The 19,974-nt window shown below is 48.6% G+C and overlaps 1 protein-coding gene across 1 annotated transcript in view; it reads right to left on the bottom strand.

Moving 5' to 3' along the window:
* MAPK3 (mitogen-activated protein kinase 3) overlaps window positions 1-19,974 on the bottom strand; it is a 105,876-nt gene that overhangs the window by 61,712 nt on the left and 24,190 nt on the right. The window lies entirely within an intron of this gene.

Here is a 19,974-nt window from a genome sequence, read left to right as displayed (position 1 = left end):
AAGGCCTCAAATTTGGCACAAGCAGCACACACAGCTGGGATGACGGAAACCAACCAACGGAGATCCTTCAAATGAACTTTATTGCGCCATTAAAAAATGACAACACGAGCCATGTTTTGGCTGTAGAACCTACTTCAGGAGTCCAAAGCTTGATGTATAGAGAGCAAGTAAGCAATGGAAAACAAGCATCTCATATGAAAAGTTCTCATTCGACCCAGGAGAATTGGCCCAGAATAATGTCTTCTCTCAAAGCGGGTCTAGATTCTCTCTTGTTGATATGGTGAGCGATACCTGGCTATATTCTATACATGTTGGGCACAGTGAGCACTGCCAAGCCCTCCTGATTGTTGAAATAAGGTAACCTTTAGGTGCTATTTCTAGTACAGTATATTGAATGTGAAACTGCAAGAGAAGCCTAGGATCCTCAGATGAGGAAGGAGTGAAGTTTTAAGTCTCATATAAGGAAAAGATGTAAGGGCTCTTCAGCTTAGAGAGATGGCTAAGTGGGGGTCTACAAAATCTGTAGAACACACACACAAAACACTTTAAAAAAAAAAAAAAGTATAAAGAGTAGGCGACAAAATGCTAGGAACTTGTACAGTATAATACATTTAAAACAAATTGGAGAAAGTATAATTTTTTTCACTCAAGGAATTGCAGTTAATTCAGAATGCAGGTGCATGTTTGATATTCAATGGCAAGAAATTCGATCATATTACTCCTCTGCTGAAAGAACAAAACTAGAATATCTTTTAAACTTTTATGCCTTTAAGGTTTTTCAAATGGGTGCTCTACAATATCTTTCTGAAAAGTTGATTCTTCAAGAACATTTGAGATCTTTATATCTTCAGTGTTGCTTGTTGCAACTTCCATCTTTAAAGACAGTTAAACTTGGATGTTTCAAAATACTTTTGATGATTCTTAATTGGATTCCCTTCATAGCTTTTTATTTTTTTTAACATTGGTGGGAAAGACTGGGTCTCTGTTGTATTATGTTTTTTATTATTATAAACCCCTTTAAAGCCTGTGTGTACAATTAGGCGGTATATCAAATTATTACCGTATTTTTCGCTCCATAAGAAGCGCCTGACCATAAGATGCATCCTAGATTTAGAAGAGGAAAATAAGAAAAAACCCCATTCTGAACCAAATTGTATACTAATATATACCCAGCACCTTTAAATTCTGTCCCAGGCACCTATAAATTCCATCCCAGCCTCCCCCCTAGCGGTACCTGTAAATTGTGGTGGTTGCTGGATTGCTGCCTGCTGATTATGTTGGGACCAGCAGTAGGAAATACAGTGGAACCTTGGTTTACGAGCATAATTCGTTCCAGAAGCATGCTCGTAAACCAAAATACTTGTATATCAAAGCAAGTTTCCCCATAGGAAATAATGGAAACTCGCTTTGATATGTTCCCACCCCTCCTCCCCCGAGGCCAGCGGCACTGCTCCCTTCCCCACTCACAAAGACCCCCCTCTGTGCGAATCGGCACCCCCCCCCCGAACAATTTAAACTTACCCCCCTCATCTGGCACCAGCATGCAGCCCACAGGACGTGCCGGTGCCGCTAAAAGATCTTCCTGCTTCTGCCGGCCTTGAGCATGCATCTGCGCATGCTCAAGGACTTCTAATTCTCCCTCTCACTAAGATTCTCTGAGATCTCCATAAGACGCACCCTTATTTCTACCCACTTTTGGGAGGAAAATTTGCGTCTTGTGGAGCGAAAAATACGGTAAATCAAATCAATGTATAGTTAAGCTCTAGAACTTGTTGTCAGAGAATATGGTAGTTAATGTAACTATTTAAGGTAATATGTAGAAATAAAACAAAATATCTTTTTTATTGGAGTAACTTAATGTAGTTTATGATTAGCTTTCAAAGGTAACCCCTTCTTCCTCAGATCAGAAATAAGCAAATGTTGGCAAAATCAGGGAAACATGAAAGCATTTTGTTGTAGTTGGAGACAAAGTGGTGACAGTCTGAATTTCTTTGTAGTGGGAAAGAAAGCCAAGGTCTTTGTTTCGTAGGAGACAGAGAGATGACAAAGCAGTTTAAACTCATTTGTAGTGGGAAGCCAAGGTCCTTGTTGAGTCCTGTCATTTTAATTTCAAAAAAGGTTTGGACAAATGTCTGGAGATAAGTCCATAAACTGACCTGTGAAAAGTCATTGCTGATCCCTGGGGGCAAGTAGTATGGAATCATGCAACTTTTTGTGATTCTGCTTAGGCTCTTGTTACCTAGGTTGGCCACTGGTTAGAGAAAAAAAAGATACTGAGCAAGACAGACTTTTGGCCTGACCCAGTATGGCAATTCTTGTTATGTTCTAACCTCAGCTGCAAAGGGTGAAGTTGTAAAAGGTGGACCCTCAAATCTCAGGTGCAAAAGGTATGAAGCTATCAGAGGTGGAGGTCTCAACACAAAGGCTGAAGATAAGTAAGAACAGTTGAAGACTGACAGATGGCAACATCTTTACGTGGCACAGACTGGAAGGGTCAGGCACTCCCAGTTAGGGGAAACATGAACCTTAAAAGTTTAGGAAAGATTGAGCCATATTATATCTCAACTAGTCTTATAGCCCGTTACATTAACGGGTGCTAGAATATATATGTGTGTGTCTGTTTTTATTTTTTTTTCTCTCTCCTTAGTCGCTTTCTGTATTTCTGTCTGTCTGTCTTTTTTTTTTTTTTTTCCTTGGCTGTCCACTATCACCCCTTGCCTGCTCCCCCTGTCCATTCTCCCTTCCTTTTACCTCCCCTGTGTCCTCCACCACCCCATCACTGCTAACCTTATCCAGCAGAAGCCATTCTCCCTTTGTTTTACCTCCCCCTGTTCATCAGCACCTCTTCCCCTGTCCATCAACCCCTTTTCTGCCCTCCATTTCCGTGTGTTGCAGCATTTCCCTCCCACCCCACTTCCCTGTGCAGTATTTTCCTCCCCCCCCATACATTCCTTCTGAACTCCATGCCCTACTTATGTTAAAATGTTTTCCGGGTTTGGCTGCCGCGGCCTGCAGCCGCCAACAGTCGCCGCGACCGACATCTGACTCGGGCCGCCGCACCGCAGGAGAAGCAGTGCCCAACTTAAAACCCGGAAGGGTTGGCTTTTGATGTGAGCGGCACAGTTAATCTGTCCTGATTGTAACGACATAAGGAGCTTGGTCCAAGGAAGAATGTAGCTCTCTGGATGCAAAGTTGCAAGAAAAGTGTTACCTTAAAATGTTTTCCGGGTTTGGCTGCCGCGGTCGACATCCGCCTTGGGGGGGGGAGGAAGAGAGAGAGCGGAGAGGCGGCAACCGCTGCGTCTTTCAACAGGGAGCAGGACAGAACGTAAGCCGCGCATGCGCACTTCCTATGTGTCGCTACAGCTCACGGAAAACCGGCACACACATAGGAAGTGCGCATGCGCGGCCTAGCGTTTTATTATATTAGATGGTGAAGAGAAGAGTGTTTGGCTATGGAATGAACTGAGATTGAGATTCTTGAAGAATGAAGTTTTTCAGGAAAGATCATGGGTGAGGAAAAGAGCCTACGTAATTTTGATAGTTAAAAAAACCAATCAGGATTCTTTCAGAAAAATTAGGAACAGGAACATTCACTAAGCAGGAGGAGTGGGAAAACAATCTTTTTTTTATTCTATAGGACTAGCCAATAGCTGCACTTGAAAAAAAAGAGTAAAAGAACTGGTGGCAAATGAATTAACTGTGTCATTATATGAACTTAGAATGAAGGCTTAAAGCTGGATGGAGTCAGGTATCAGAATTGGGGGGGGGGGGGGGTATCTTCTGTCATTTTAATTTATTGTAGAAGAGAGAATATTTGTCAACTTAACCCATAAAACCTGGCCCCTCAATCTGATGGTACTTTGTCAGGTGTTGGCAGTGTAGCATATCAGGCAGATATCACAGGTTGAATTATAATTTTACAGAGTTCCTTAAATCAATGACAATGGCCACACACATACGTACACATTTGTGGAAGTCAAGCAGTGGAAAAGCTCATTGGCAATGATCAGACCTGAAGCCAACTGTAGTACAAACCATAAGTTACTACGGTAGTATGAAAATTCAAGCTAAAGCTGAAGATGACGCAGCCATTCATGACCATAGCAAAGTATGATCTTGAAAATATTCCACTGGAATTTAAAGACCACCTGTGAAACAGATTCACTACACTGGATATTAATAGAGTACCAGAAGAGCTGTAGGAAGACATCAATAAAGTTTTACTTGAAGAAAATGCAAAGTCTCTGTAGAAGGAGAAAAAGCAAAACAAACCAAAACGAATGACTAAAGAAACTCTCAAAATTGCTCAGAAATGTAATGAAGCTAAATCCAAAGGAGAAAGAGAAGCTCTTACACTTTCCAAATAAAATTGCAACCATATATACTCAAATATAAACCAAGGTGATCTTTTTCCCTCCAAAAGAGGAAAAAAGGTTGACTCAAATATAAACTGGGGGTTTATATTCAAATGCCCTGCCTGGCTCTGCACCCAGCCCCCACTCTCCCTACCTCCCTCCCCTGCCAGATTAATGCACTTGGGAATTAATAATCGGAAGGAACCATATATGCTGGGAGGTGAGAAGCTGATATGCACGGATGGTGAGAGGGTCCTTGGGGCGATAGTGTCCGAGGATCTAAAGGTGAAAAAACAGTGTGACAAGGCCAGGAGGATGCTGGGGCTGTATAGAGAGAGGCATAGCCAGTAGAAGGAAGAAGGTGTTGATGCCCCTGTACAGGTCATTGGTGAGGTCCCACTTGGGAGTATTGTGTTCAGTTTGGAGACCGTATCTGGTGAAGGACGTAAGAAGACTTGAAGCGGTCCAGAGGAGGGCGATGAAAATGATAGGAGGCTTGCGCCAGAAGACGTATGAGGAGAGACTGGAAGCCCTGAATATGTATACCCTAGAGGAAAGGAGGGATGGGGGGGGGGGATATGATTCAGATGTTCAAATACTTGAAGGGTATTAATGTAGAACAAAATGTTTTCCAGAGAAAGGAAAATGGTAAAACCAGAGGACATAATTTGAGGTTGAGGTGTGGTAGATTCAAGAGCAATGTTAGGAAATTCTACTTTACGGAGAGGGTGGTGGATGCCTGGAATGTGCTCCCGAGAGAGGTGGTGGAGAGGAAAACTGTGACTGAGTTCAAAGAAGCGTGGGATGAACTCAGAGGATCTAGAATCAGAAAATAATATTAAATATTGAACTAAGGCCAGTACTGGGTAGACTTGCACGGTCTGTATATAGCCGTTTGGGGGAGGATGGGCTGGAGAGGGCTACAATGACTGGGAGGGTGTAGATGGGCTGGAGTAGGTTTTGACAGAGATTTCGGCAGTGGGAACCCAAGCACAGTACCAGGTAGAGCTTTGGATTCTTGCCCAGAAATTGCTAAGAAGAAAAAATTAAAAAAAATTAAATTGAATCAGATTGGGCAGACTGGATGGACCATTCGGGTCTTTATCTGCCATCATCTACTATGTTACTATGTTAGGCTCTGCATCCAGCCCTCCCTCCCCTGCTAGACTGGCACTCAGTACCATTCCTCCCTCCCTTAGCCCCCTCCCTGCCAGGCTTTGCACCTAGTACTCTTCCCTCCCGTCAGGCACTGCACTCTGTCCACCCCCCTCCCCTGATGCTTTGCAGGCCTCCCCCAAACCTGCATGACTAGAGGGCCAGTAGTGGGCCGTGACAGGAGGGATCCCTCCAGCCTCCTGTCCCGGCTAAATGACACATCCCACCTCCCTCCCGCCTCTCAGACTTAAAAAAACCTACCTTTAAAGCCCTGGTGGTCCACTGGTGAACTGGGGCAAGAGCGATCTTCCTATGCTCCTACCCTGTGCAGAGCTTCTGTTTGAATGGTTGCTGCGAGTTCTAATGGCAATCTTGCAAAACCATGGGAACTTGCAAGGTTGCTATGGGAACTCATGACAGCCATTCAGACAGCGGCTCTGTACTGAGCAGGAGCGTAGTAAGATCACTCCTGTCCCACTTCACTGCTGGACCACTAGGGCTTTAAAAGATATGGGTTTTTTTTAAGTCTGGGAGGTGGGCGTGAGGAGAGATGCGTCAGAGTCAGTCGGGATAGGAAGCAGGAGGGATCTCTCTCATCTCACCACTAGACCACCAGGGCTTACAACAGGCCTGGGAGAGGCCTACAACGGGACCAAGAGGAGAATGGGTACGTGCCGACCTGAATATAAATCACAACCCCCATTTTAAGCCATTTTTTGGTTTGGCAAAGACAGTAAGAGTTGAACTTCTTCCTCAAAGTGCCCCCTCCACCAACAATTCCCCTGCCTTCACTTTTTGTCCAGACTCCAGTATGTATCGGAGTGCCATGGCAATCCATAATTATTCTTGAGTTCTCCACCTAGTCACCTGCATATCCTCTTCTTCCACTTTCTTCTTACAACCTTCCTTCAAACCCATCCATATAAAAAATATGCAGTTTCCTCTTCTATCTTCCAAACTCACCTCTTCCTCTTGTTCCCATTGCCACCTGTCTACTCAGATCTACCTCTTCCTACTGTCATACCTTCAGTTTATCACTTTCCACTGCAACAGTTCCTGATGCCTTCTAACATGCTGTTTTTACACTACTCAAAAAGCCTTCACGGGATCCTACCTACCTTTCAACTATTACCTCATCTTCCTCCTCCCTTTTGCATTCAAGCTAATTGAACATACTGTTTACTATCACTGTTGTGAATTTCACCCTCTACACCAGTGTCCCACAAACTTTCTCGAGCCGCAGTACACTAAAGGTAGTGGCCGTGGCTTGAGGCACCTGGAAGTGTGCAGATATTGCCGTGATGACATCACACGCATGCGTGACATCATGTTGATGTCCAAGTGTGTGTGAAGGTCCTCCAGGCGGGCCCTGAGATGCCAGTGGGGGGTGCCAGAAGGGAAGAGGGCAAGAGAGAAGGATAGATGCTGGTACCCACTGATTGCCTACAGGACATGCCTCTCTTCCTCTCCAGTGTACTGCGGCACACCTGAAAATCTCAGGAGGCTCATTAATATGCCTTGGCACAAAGTTTGACCTACACTGCTCTACACCATACAGAAAACAGCCCTTACTAAAATCTCCAGTGAGCTGTTTCTGGTCAGATCTAAGGGCTTTTACTCAATCCTCATCTTTCCTGACCTATCTGCTGGTTTTGAAATTGGTGACCATCATCTACTCCTTGCTACACTGTCTTCACTTAGATTTTAGGGCTCTGTTCTGTTGGTTTTAGAGGATCCTCCTCGTCTGCTATCCTATTATCAGTCAGTGTACCTCAAAGTCTTGTCTTGGAATCTCTCCTCTCTACTTGATCCCTTGGTGCTCTGATCTGCTCCCATGGTTTTCAGTACCATCTATCCACTGATGACTCCCAGATACAGGCAATCCCTGTTTACAAACATCTGACTTACATTGGACTCATACTTACGAATGGGTTGGTCCTGTTCTACTTTCGATGTCCCAATGCGCCCCTCTCCCTCTCTCCTGTGCCCCAAGTATATGTCTCCCTCTGATGGGTGGCCGGCTCCCTCCTCCATCCAGCCACAGTCGTTTCCCTGCACAAAGCCGCGGGTGGCAGCTCCTATGCGCGTCTCGTGGCTGAGCCAGAAGCCTTCCCTCTGACATCGGAGGAAGCTCCTCCCACGGACTCCCAGGCAGTCCCCGTGTTAAGAACGGGTTCCATTTTTTAAACTGTTCTTGAGTTGAATTTGTTTGTAACTTGGATCCAAGTATTCTTCCCATCTTTTCCACTTCCTTGAGGCCCCTCTTAGATTACTTTTCATCAATCCCACTGTTCCTTCTCCACCACCACCACCACATCCAACATTACTCCCTCTCATCTCTCTCTTCCCCATGCATCTCTACCTCACTCCTCTCCCACCACCATGTCCAATAATTCTCTCTCCCTCCCTATGCCCAACAATTCTCTTCTTTCTACACCAGAAATTTCACTAAGAATCCAGGTCAAAGTCTCAGCATGCTTTTGTGACATTGCTACCCGATGTCTCATTGAAACCTGAATGTGTCCAAGACCAAAGTTCTTATCTTTTCCCCTGAACCCCCCTCTCCTTTTCTTCCACTCTCTATTTCTATGGATGGCACTGTCATCCACCTATTCTCTTAGTTCATAACCATGGGGTCATATTTGACCTCTATCTCTACACACATTTAACTGTCTGCTAAAAACTGCTAACATCATCATTAAAATATATCCCTTCCTTTCTGAACACTACCAAAACTCTTATCACACTATCAACCCCAGCTTAGACTACTGTAACTTGTTCCTCCCATTCTCCCTCTAAACCATCACTTTTCATTTCAATTTGCTGCACAACTTCTGCTAATGTTACTACACTCACATAACTCCTCTCAAGTCACTCCTTGTATACACGTCAAAACTCCTTTCTGACTTACTAATACATCCATCCTGCAGCTCAATATCTCAACACACCTCTCTGAGAAGTCTGTTTATCAAATAAGTTACTGTTATCTGTACCCTTCTCCTCCACTGCCAACTCCACACACTAGTCCTTCCACCTTGAGGTGCCATACTAAGCAAGTCTATTTCAAATGTCAGTGCTTCATGTCTAGCCCTATTCTAGACCATATAAAAGCCTACCCTTTTCAGGCTTCTTTGAACTCAATCCCTAATTCACCTGTTCAATACTCATGCATAATAAAGAAACTCCCTAATCTCTCATTTGTCTGTGTTGAATAGATTATAAGCTCTGTAACAGGAACTACTTGTACAGAATCAGGAAAAAAAAGATCAGTTCTCCTAAAGCTATATGTATGCAGTCTCTTTTTGCAGTAAACCACTTTGAACTGTTACGATATTGCGGTATATAAAAATAAAGTTATTATTATTATTAAACCTACAAGAGTTAAAGAGGGAATTTCAGCCTTGAACTGGAATACTATAAAAAACACTAAAGGATCCATACAGAATGAAATAGAGAAGATCAAGAAAAGATGAAAAGACTACAGTAAATTATATCGTTAAGAGAAACAGTTGTTTTTAATTTGTACCTTAAGATCAGGAACCACTGGTGATGAAGGAGAAATTAGGTTCTTACCTGCTAATTTACTTTCTTTTAGCTTCTCCAGACCAGTAGAGGTTAACTTTACGAATGGGTATATATCTAATCATGACCAGCAGGTGGAGACTGAAAACAAAACTTTGGGACAGTATATCCTAGCCCCTCCTCTCTATTTCCCTCAGTCTGCCGAATAGCCAAGCAGAACCAAGAACTGGAAAACAACAGAGAGAAAAAACAATACTCCGAAAGGAGTAACAAATAACAAACCCAAAATGCTGTTGGAAAATGCAGAGGAGAAATTCCCGAAGGAAGAATGTCCCCACAGCTCGCCAGCTAAGCCAGCCGAGCCACAGCCGCCGTTCTTCAATTCTCCCCGGCCCTAGAAAAATACTAGAACCCGCAGCAAAAACCAAAAACTGCCCGCGCAACAGCCCCAACAACAACAACAACAGACAGGGTGGGGACCTCTACTGGTCTGGAGAAGCTAAAAGAAAGTAAATTAGCAGGTAAGAACCTAATTTCTCCTTCTTTAGCACTCTCCAGACCAGTAGAGGTTAACTTTACGAATGGGACGTACCAAAGCAGTCCCTCTCACGGGCGGGACCCCCGAAGGGCCGATACCAGTACACGCTCACCGAACACCGCGTCCCGACGCGCCTGCACATCAACCCGATAATGACGAACAAAGGAATGCAAGGAGGACCAAACCGCAGCCTTACAAATATCCACAGGAGGCACGAGCGACGACTCAGCCCAAGAAGCCGCCTGACCCCGAGTGGAATGAGCCTTGAGAAACTCCGGAACAGGCTGCTGTTTCAGAAGATAAGCGGAAGCAATCGTCTCCTTGATCCAGCGCGCAATAGTAGCCTTAGAAGCGCCAGCTCCCCGACGAGGACCCGCCAGGAGGACAAAGAGATGATCGGACTTCCGGAATTCCTGGGTCCGCTGCACATAAGAGCGAAGGACCCGACCGACATCCAACTTGCGCAGCTGCCGTTGCTCAGAAGAGCCCTCCCGACCACCCAAGACCGGGAGAACCACCGATTGATTGACATGAAAAGGAGAAACAACCTTAGGCAGAAAGGAAGGAACAGGCCGCAAGATGACCCGCTCCCTAGAAAACTCCAAGAAGGGAGTCCTACAAGAGAAAGCCTGCAGCTCAGAAACACGCCTAGCAGAAGTAATGGCCACCAAAAAGACCGCCTTCAAAGTAAGGTCCTTCAAAGAACAGTCGTCCAAGGGCTCGAAAGGCGGACGCACCAAAACAGAGAGAACCAGATTAAGATCCCAAGAGGGAACCGAGGGCCGTAAGGGAGGCCTAAGCAACTTGGCCGCCCGCAAAAACCGAATCACATCAGGAAGAGCCGATAAACGCTGACCTGACACCAACCCTCGAAAAGCCGACAGGGCCGCAAGATGAACCCGGAGAGAAGACCAAGCCAGGCCTCTATCCAGGCCATCCTGCAAGAACTCCAGAATGTTAGGCAGAGAAGCGCGAAAAGAGGTCACTCCCCGCGCCCGACACCATTCCTCAAAGAGACGCCAAACCCGCACATAAGCCCGAGAGGTAGAAAGCCTCCGGGACCCCAACAGTGTAGAGATCACCTTGTCTGAATATCCCTTCTTGCTAAGGCGACCCCTTTCAAGAGCCACGCCGTAAGACAGAAGGGAGACGGGTCGAACATGGGAATGGGACCCTGCATCAGAAGGTCGTCCGAGAGAGGCAGAGGAAGAGGATCCGCTACCAGGTGCCTCACCAGATCCGCCTACCACGGACGGCGAGGCCAATCCGGCGCCACCAGCACCACCAAACCCGGATGGTAAACAATGCGAAGAAGCACTCTGCCCACCAGCGGCCAAGGAGGGAACACATACAACAGCCCCTCCGTTGGCCACTGCTAGACCAGAGCATCCAGACCCTCGGCCAGACCGTCCCTGCGACGACTGAAGAAGCGAGGCACTTTGGCGTTGCCACCCGTGGCCATCAGGTCCATTAGGGGCTGCCCCCAAGCCTGCACTATCAACTGAAACGCCTCGGCGCCGAGACACCACTCTCCTGGATCTAGGAAGTGACGACTGAGGAAGTCTGCCTGAACATTTTCTACTCCGGCTATATGAGAGGCCGAGAGGTCCAGCAGATGGGATTCCGCCCAAACCATGAGCAGAGCCGCCTCCTGCGCCACCTGAGTGCTCTTGGTGCCCCCCTGACGATTGACATAAGCCACCGCCGTGGCATTGTCCGACAGCACTCTGACCGACTTGCCCAGCAACAGGGAGTGGAAAGCCAACAGCGCCAGACGGACCGCTCTGGTCTCCAACACGTTGATCGACCAGGCGGCCTCCTCCGCGGACCAGGTGCCCTGAGCTGAGTGACCCAAACACTGAGCCCCCCAACCCAGGAGACTCGCATCCGTCAGGAGCACCGTCCACTGCGGGAGATCCAGACCCACCCCCTGAACTAGGTGAGGGGTCTGGAGCCACCAACGCAGACTGCAGCGCGCCAAGCCTCGCAGGGGAACCGGAACATCCATCCCGTGCCTCTGGGGAGACCACCTCCGGAGCAGAGCATACTGGAGAGGATGCATGTGGACCCGCGCCCACCTCACCACGTCCAGGGACGCCGCCATCGACCCCAAGACCTGGAGGAAATCTCGCGCCCGAGGACACCGGGACGCCAAAAGCAGGCGAATCTGAGATTGCAATTTGCTCACCCGGCCCTCTGGGAGGAAGACCTTCCCCAAGGAGGTGTCGAACAGCACCCCTAGGTACTCCAGACGCTGAGCCGGGACCAACCGACTCTTGGAAAGGTTGACCACCCAGCCCAGCGACCGGAGAAACTCCACCACCCGAGCAGTAACCCGGGAGCTTTCCTGCAACGACTTTGCCCGAATTAACCAGTCGTCCAGGTAGGGGTGTACCAGGATGCCCTCCGACCGCAAGGCTGCCGCGACGACCACCATCACCTTGGTGAACGTCCGAGGAGCCGTGGCCAGCCCAAAGGGAAGCGCACAGAACTGAAAGTGCCGACCCAAGATCGCAAAGCGCAGGAAACGCTGATGAGAGGCCTGAATGGGAACATGCAAGTAGGCCTCCGTCAGATCGAGAGAAGTGAGAAACTCCCCCGGCTGAACCGCCAGAATGACCGACCGCAGAGTTTCCATACGGAAAGAGGGAATCTTGAGAGCCCTGTTGACCCCTTTCAAATCGAGGATGGGCCGAAAGGTCCCCTCCTTCTTGGGCACCACAAAGTAAATGGAGTACCTGCCCGTGCCCCACTCCGGAGGGGGCACCGGAACAACTGCCCTGAGATCTAGCAAGCGCTGAAGGGTCTGGCGAAAAGCCTGCGTCTTCCCCGGAGTCTGACATGGAGAAGCGAGGAAAAAATCCGGCAGAGAGCGGGCGAACTCCAGGGCATAACCGTCCCGCACCACCTCCAGAACCCACTGATCGGACGTGATCTCGGCCCATTTGGGGAAAAATTCGCGCAGCCGGGCCCCCACCGGAACCAAAGGGGGCGCCGGCAAGGCGTCATTGTGCAGGACGGGAAGCGGGGGAACCGGCGGAGGGATTCCCTGCCCCCCGACGGGCCCCCCGAAAGGGCTGCATACGCTGGAAGAACCGACCCCGGGAAAATCCCGGAGACTGGAAAGAAGCAGCCCCACGCCCAGGGCGATACTTGCGAAAATCCCGCAAACGCCCCCGGGCCGCACCCCCCCGAGACGCCGGGCGGGCACGGTCCTCCGGCAGACGGGGAACTTTCGAGTCCGACAGAGTCTGAATCAACTTATCCAAGTCCTCTCCAAACAAAAACGACCCCCGAAAGGGAAATTTAGTAAGCTTAGCTTTGGACGCAGCATCCGCCGCCCAAGCGCGCAGCCACAACACACGCCTTGCGGCCACGCCAAAAGCCATAGACTTAGCCGAGATCCGCACCAAGTCATATAGAGCATCTGAGAGGAAAGAGGCCGCCATCTCAATCTTCGCTACCTCCTGATCCACCAGAGACCAGTCGTCAGACTCTCGATCCAAGACCCGCTCCGCCCACCGAAACACGGCGCGAGCGACCAGTCCCCCACAAATAGCCGCCTGGACCCCAAAGGCAGAGACCTGAAAATTTTGCTTAAGGATGCTCTCCAATTTGCGCTCCTCAGGGTCCCGCAAGGCAGAACCGCCCTCAACAGGCACGGTATGCCGCTTGGAAATTGCCGAGACCACCGCATCCACGACCGGCGAAGCTAACGTAGCCCGATCCCCTTCAGGAATGGGATACAGGCGAGCCATGCTGCGCGCCAGCCGAAACGGCGTCTCCGGCGTTTTCCACTGCTCCAGAATAATATCCCGAATATCCTGATGCATAGGAAAAGAGCGGGAAACGGAACGGATCCCCCGCAACAGGGGGTCCCCCACACGCGGAGTCTCCGGCGGCGCGTCCTCAAAACGCAAGACCGAAGAAACCTGCTGAATAAGGTCAGGCAGCTCATCTTTCTGAAAAAGACGCACCACGGACGCCTCGTCACTGGAGAACGGGAAATCCGACAACCCGCCGCCAGCTTCCGTCCCCTCCAGAGAGTCCTGGAACTCCTCAGAAGGGTCCAGGTCCTCCTCCAGACCGACCCGTTCCTCCGACCACAAAGTCTCGTCCCACGACACCCGCGGACGCTTGGACAAGGGAGGCGGCGGAGGGGACGTCACGCCAGACGAAAGAGGCAAAGCCGCAGGGAGCGCGGAGGAAAACCCACCCCCCGAAACCCCCTGGGCGCAACTGGGACCCCCAGCCGCCTGAAAATAGGCTCTGCATAAAGAAAAGAAAAATTCAGGAGAAAACCCCCCCGAGGGTCCCAAGGGACTCCCTGCCACAGCAGGGGACCCAGCAGAACCTTGCCCCTGCATAGTCAAAACAGGGGGAAGGTCACCTGAGGTGGAAGACAAAATGGAGGGGCCAGACAGAGAAGATGGCGGTTTTCCCGCCAAAAAAGCTCCCTCCATAGCCTGAAGCGGCTGAGAAACCTGAATAGTCTCAGCCGCTAAAGCAGGCAAGCCGGCATCAGCTGTCAAAAAATCAGCTGAGAGGGAATCCTCTAAAACCCGACCGTCGGCGGTTTGGGGATTCCCTCCGTGGGCGGACGGAGAAGACCGGGCTTCCCCACCGTTCCCTGCCGACTCGCGAGGCACCATCGGCGGGGAGCTCTGGGCGCCTGCAGCCGCTGCCGACGGAGCTCCTCCACCGCACCGGCCTGAACACCGCTTGCACAGGCCGGCCGCGAGTGCCTCGCGTCTGGAGCACAATGAGCACTTTTTCCCTTTAGAAGTGCTCATTGCTCCATACGCGACCTAGCTGTCAAAAAAGTGCCGGTTAGTTGAAAAATTACAGTAAAATACAGTTTTCTTAAAGGGATACAACCCTCCAGACCAGCACTACCTCAGGATTTTTTTTTTTTTTTTTTTTTTTACAGAACAGACTCCACAGGCTCTCAAAGCAATAGCCTTGCTTGATTTAGGGGGCAAGGCTTACTGCTGAGGCTCCTCTAAAAAAATGTGGGGAGGTGGAGGAAGTGGGGGGAGGGACCCCGCTCGTGACCCGCCGGGTTTGACACCCCCGAGGTCGGACGAACCCCCAAACAGAGTCCGCCCAAGCTCCGTCCGGCTAAAAACAGGGACAATAAACCCCCTAAACAAATTCCAACAGCCCTACCAAGGGAGATGGGTACAGATCACTCAACACCTGCTGGAGACTGAAAGAAGACTGAGGGAAATAGAGAGGAGGGGCTAGGATATACTGTCCCAAAGTTTTGTTTTCAGTCTCCACCTGCTGGTCATGATTAGATATATACCCATTCGTAAAGTTAACCTCTACTGGTCTGGAGAGTGCTAAAGAAAGAAGCCTTAGCAATATTGAAAACTTTATAAAAAAATAAAGCATCAGGCTTAGACGGCATCTATCCTGAGCAGTCAGATGCACTTGTTATAATTCTTGCAAAACATCATGACCAAGTGACTAGACAAAATATGCATATAATATTTCTGAAGAGAGGTGGCCTAAATGACTGGAAATCTCTCTAATCCACACACCAGCAAGATTCTACTTAAAATCATTCAGTGGACAAGAATTGCCTGAAGTTCAAGCAGAGCTCAGGAAAGAGTGAAGAATAAAAGGCATTAATATGGATGTAAAATTGATCCTTAAAAACAAAACACAAAAGGGTTATCTACATGTGTTTCGTTGACTACAGCAAGGCTTTTGATTACATAAATCATGTAATCTGAGCTATATCAAAAACAGAACAAAGAGAAACAGGATGGTCCCATGAGAGCATTGAGACCTTTGCTGCCGGGCTCGGATCTTCAACTGAAGAATCGAGGCATCTCTTTGTGCTGTACCATGGCCATGAAGATGAAGCAAGGCCAACCCCAGCACCGCACAATGGTTCAGAAAGCCACTGAGGACAATTCCCACTTGCCTGTATCCACAGTCTGTCGGCTGGAACATTGTCGACTCCTGCCACATGTGCTGCTTAAATAACCAGAAGACAACGTGCCACCCACAGAAAAAGAAGGTGGGCCTCCTAAGCCAGAGAGGTTCTCTTGGTCCCTCCCTTGAAATGGACATAGGCTACTGCCATTGCATTGTCGGAGAAGATTCTGACTGCTTGGCTCTCCAGAAACTTCTGGAATCACAAAGCTAGCCAAATGGCTCTCAGTTTCAGCTGATCGACCAACCAATTCCAACACTACTGAATGGGACGGCCATTGCAGTGGGCACTCTATCCCCAAAAGCTGGCAATCCTCAGCTGTATGCCCTTGCAAAGCAACTGTAGGAGAAGCTAACAAGCCATGCTGGCCCAAGCCTCAAGAGTCCAGGGAAGACAGGTCTGTAATGCATCCTTGTACGGAGCACAGTGAGAGAATAAGGCATGCTGGAGAAGACGCGTGTGTGCTCGCGCCCAAAGGAGCACATGGCTGCCATGGACCCTAGAACCTGGAATCATGAGAGCTACATTTACATGCTGGAGATTCAGAACAGGCCTCCAATCGTTGGAGGCTTTCTTTGGCATGATGGAGTATCTGCTTGAGTCCGAGAGAGCAGGCAGCCATGACTCTATAGCTGGAATTTCCAGCAAGTGTTGTACAGTGGCTTGCACCTTGAGCGTTTTGGTCGGTCGACCTGCAGGAGTGTCTACAAACCAATCTGTCAGAGACCAGGCAAATTCCAACTTGTAGCCTGACTGAATAATGTCCAAGACTCCTTCCAGAGAGACATACTGCTCTGAGATTAAAATGCTCATATCAGGGTGCCAGGGAAAGGCAGAAAACTGGGAGCGCACTCCACAAAGCCAGGATGAAAACGTGAATAGAACCAGCTGAGTGACGAAATTCAACTCCTGCAGAGACTCAGAAGTAAGATCCAGCTCCTGAGGACTTCAAAGAGCCAGAATACAATCCCTGATCTCCCATGCCTGGAAGTACTGCACTGGAGAATAAAGGGATCACCCAGATCAGGAGGTGCTGAAACAACGGCAGACTGAGAAGATGATGTGCCTAAAGAAGCAATGCTGCTTAAGAGATAGATCAGAGGCTGAGTGGGACTGCACAGGGGAAAACACTTGTTGCGAAACTCATTCCACAAATATCCCATAAAGCAATGTTCTCCCTAGCGCCTTTTAGCCGGGCACTCCGCCAGGCTAATTTAGATGACCGCCCAGCTGTCATCTCGATCGCGAATCCTGCTGCTGCTGCCACTGCTCAACATTTTTTTAAAACCCCTCTCACCCACTTAGAGATTTCCCGGGCTGACTCAGCACAGCCTTAATCGCCGCCGAAAGTTGTGTTTGACTCCTACCTGACTCTTTCTTTTTTTTTTTTTAACACCAGCAAGCAACTTGAACCCATGCTCTGTGGCTCTAACGGTACCACTGTGTGTGCCGGCTTCCCTCCGTAACCGGAAGTTACGTCCTGGGGACAGGGAAGAGAAGGAAGCCGGCACGCACAGTGGTACCATTAGAGCCCCGGAGAATGAGTTTGCTACAGGCTAAGGCGGAAGACAGGTCAGCGATGGCGGGAAGCTTACAACTTGCTGCTCTTGCTTGCTTCGGGCCTTCCTCGCTGCCGGGTCCTGCCTACTTTCTGTTTCTGTGAAGGCAGGACCCGGCAATGAGGAAGGCCCGAAGCAAGCAAGAACAGCAAGTTGTAAGCTTCCCTCCGTCGTTGACCTATGGAAGATAGTTCAGCGATGGAGGGAAGCTTACAACTTGCCTTAGTCTGTAGCAACTCTGCCGACGGGTGTGTGAGATGGGAGGGATGGGAAGAGAAATGCTGCTGTTGCACCCAACTGGGGGGAGGGGGAAGAGAAATTCTGCTGTTGCTACACCCAATGGGGGGAGGGGGAAGAGAAGTGCTGCTGCTGCTGCTGCACCCAATTGGGAAGAAGTAAGATCAGGAAAGGGAGAGGAAAGAGATGACAAGACCATGGGAGGGAGGGAAAGGAAAGGAGCTACCAGACCATTGAGGGAGAGAGAGAGATGTCAGAACATATGGGGGAGGGGGAGGAGACAGACACCAGACCAGGTGAAAGGAAGGAGAGATGCCAGATAATGGAGTAGGAGGGGGAGATGGAAGGAAAGGAGAGAGATACCAGGGCATGGGGGAGAGAAGGGAAGGAGATAGAAATGACAGACCATGGAGTGGAGTGGGAAGGAAGGAGATGCCAGAGCATAGGCGAGGGGGTGGAGACAAAAAAAAAATGGAGAGAGGGTGAAGCTGAAATGAATCATGTACAAAGGAGAGATGGGCACAGGATATACAGTTTATTGAAGGGACATAGAAAGAGGGAAGATGCCATATGTAAGAGAGAGAGGGTGGACACTGGATGGAAAGGGCAGGGAGGGTGGACAGTGGATGCAAGGGGTAGAGAGAGAGGTCAGAGGCTGGGTGGAAGGGGCAAAGAGAGAAGACAGAATGTTGCACGGAAGGGAGAGAGGACAAATGCTGAACAGAAAGAAAAGAGCGAAGAGAAGATGATTAAAGCAGAAATGACAAAAGGTAGAAAATTTTTTTTTATTGCTTTATGTAGAATCAAGTAGTATTGTAACTGTATTGATTAAAGTTTATAAAATAGGAAGTGGAAATAAGGCATTTTTGGGGGGACTAAACCCCTTTCCTCAGGTCAGGACAGGATACCATAACAGCAGTATACTGCACTGTCTTGAAGAAAGATTTGGCCTCTGAAAGCTAATTGAAAAATGGATCAATCCAATAAAATTGTATTTTCTTATTTCTCATTATTTGTTTTATTTCTATTTGTTAATTTGTAAAGTGGTGATTGTTATATAGCAGTTTTTTCAAATTTACATCTACTGTCTTTATATTTTGCACAGTACTAGGTGACGTGTTACTGTTTCTGTGGTGCATTGTATGCAGAGTCTGGTTTCTTGGTTCAGTTTAACTTGTCTACATATTTCTATTTTTAGTTTGTGATTATTCCATATTAGGCGAGGGTGTATCTGTGTTGTGTGTGTATGAAAAGGCCATGGTTTTCTGTTAGCATCGACTGTACAGGATCAATTGACTGTGCAGGATCTGGCTTATTTAGTTTTACAATGCGTTTGTTGGGTGTTCTAGTGCTCACTGCAGTGTTTAAAATGCTGCCTTTTCCTAGGTGCACCCTTGTTGTGTGACTCACGGATTATTACTAAAAATAACTTCTTTTATATAGAGGAGGGAGTTGTTAAAAAAAAAAAATGATCAGCATTGGCTGTTATATATACAGTGGTACCTTGGATTACGAGCATAATCCGTTCCAGGAGCATGCTCGTTTATCAAAGCGAGTTTCCCCATAGGAAATAAAGGAAACTCGCTTTGATAGATTCCCACCCTCCACCCCCCCCCCCCGAGGCCAGCAGCGCTGCTCCCCCCGAAGGCCCCCCCGTGAACCGGCACCCTCCCCCCCCCCCGCCATCGGGCACCCCCACCCCCGCCGCAACCTGAGGTCCCCCCAACCCACCCAAACCCTCTTCTTACTTTGATGTAGCCTCCACACCTGCACCAGCATGTCCTGTGCTGTGCTGTGCCGGTGCCCGAAAATTTGCCTCCGGTGCTGGGCCTTGAGCATGTGCGCATGCTCAAGGCCTGAGAGTTCACGTTGGAGTGAACTCTCAGGCCTTGAGCATGTGCACCGGAGGCAAATTTTCGGGCACCGGCATAGCATAGCACAGCACAGGACACCTGGTGCAAGTGCGGAGGCTACATCAAAGAAGAGGGTTCGGGTGGGTTGGGGGGACCTCAGGTCGTGGCGGGGGGGGGGGGTGCCCGATGGCGGCGGGGGGGGGCCGGATTGTGGGGGGGAGGGTGCTGGTTCGCAGGGGGGGCACTCGCAAATCGAGGCGCGCTCGGTTTACGAGGCACCAAGTATGTTTTGCTCGTCTTGCAAAACACTCGCAAACCGGTGCACTCGTAAACCGAGGTACCACTGTACTAGGTACGCCACTGGATTTAATGACCGTATTCTAACTTTACTATTGACATAGGTGTTGTCCCCCAACACACACACACTATAAAGAATTAAATTAAAGTTGTATTAACATCAAGCAGCTTTCAAATGACATTCTAAGCAAATAAAAATAAAATATTCTTAATACATTGCTAAATATTACCTCTACCTAAACTGTTTTGCCCTAGTTCTCTCACTTTGATCTTTATCTGCTACTTTTTCATTTTGCTGTAGTGCAATCACACAGGTCTCCTTCAAGGCTCAGTAACATCTCTCCATTAATTATGTGGAAGAGGTCTGGAAGTGGGGATCACATCTATTTCATACCCTCAGTGAGACCTCAGGAAGGAATCTAGTGATCAAAACATTATAATAATAATAATAGTTTATATACTGCAGTACCGTGAAGTTCTAAGCGGTTTACAAAAGAGTAAAGGAAGG

The sequence above is a fragment of the Geotrypetes seraphini genome, chromosome 5 (genome assembly GCF_902459505.1).
Source record: "Geotrypetes seraphini chromosome 5, aGeoSer1.1, whole genome shotgun sequence".
NCBI lineage: Eukaryota > Metazoa > Chordata > Amphibia > Gymnophiona > Dermophiidae > Geotrypetes > Geotrypetes seraphini.
The sequence above is the reverse complement of the archived record's forward strand: the minus strand, read 5'-3'. Positions and strand labels throughout refer to the sequence as shown.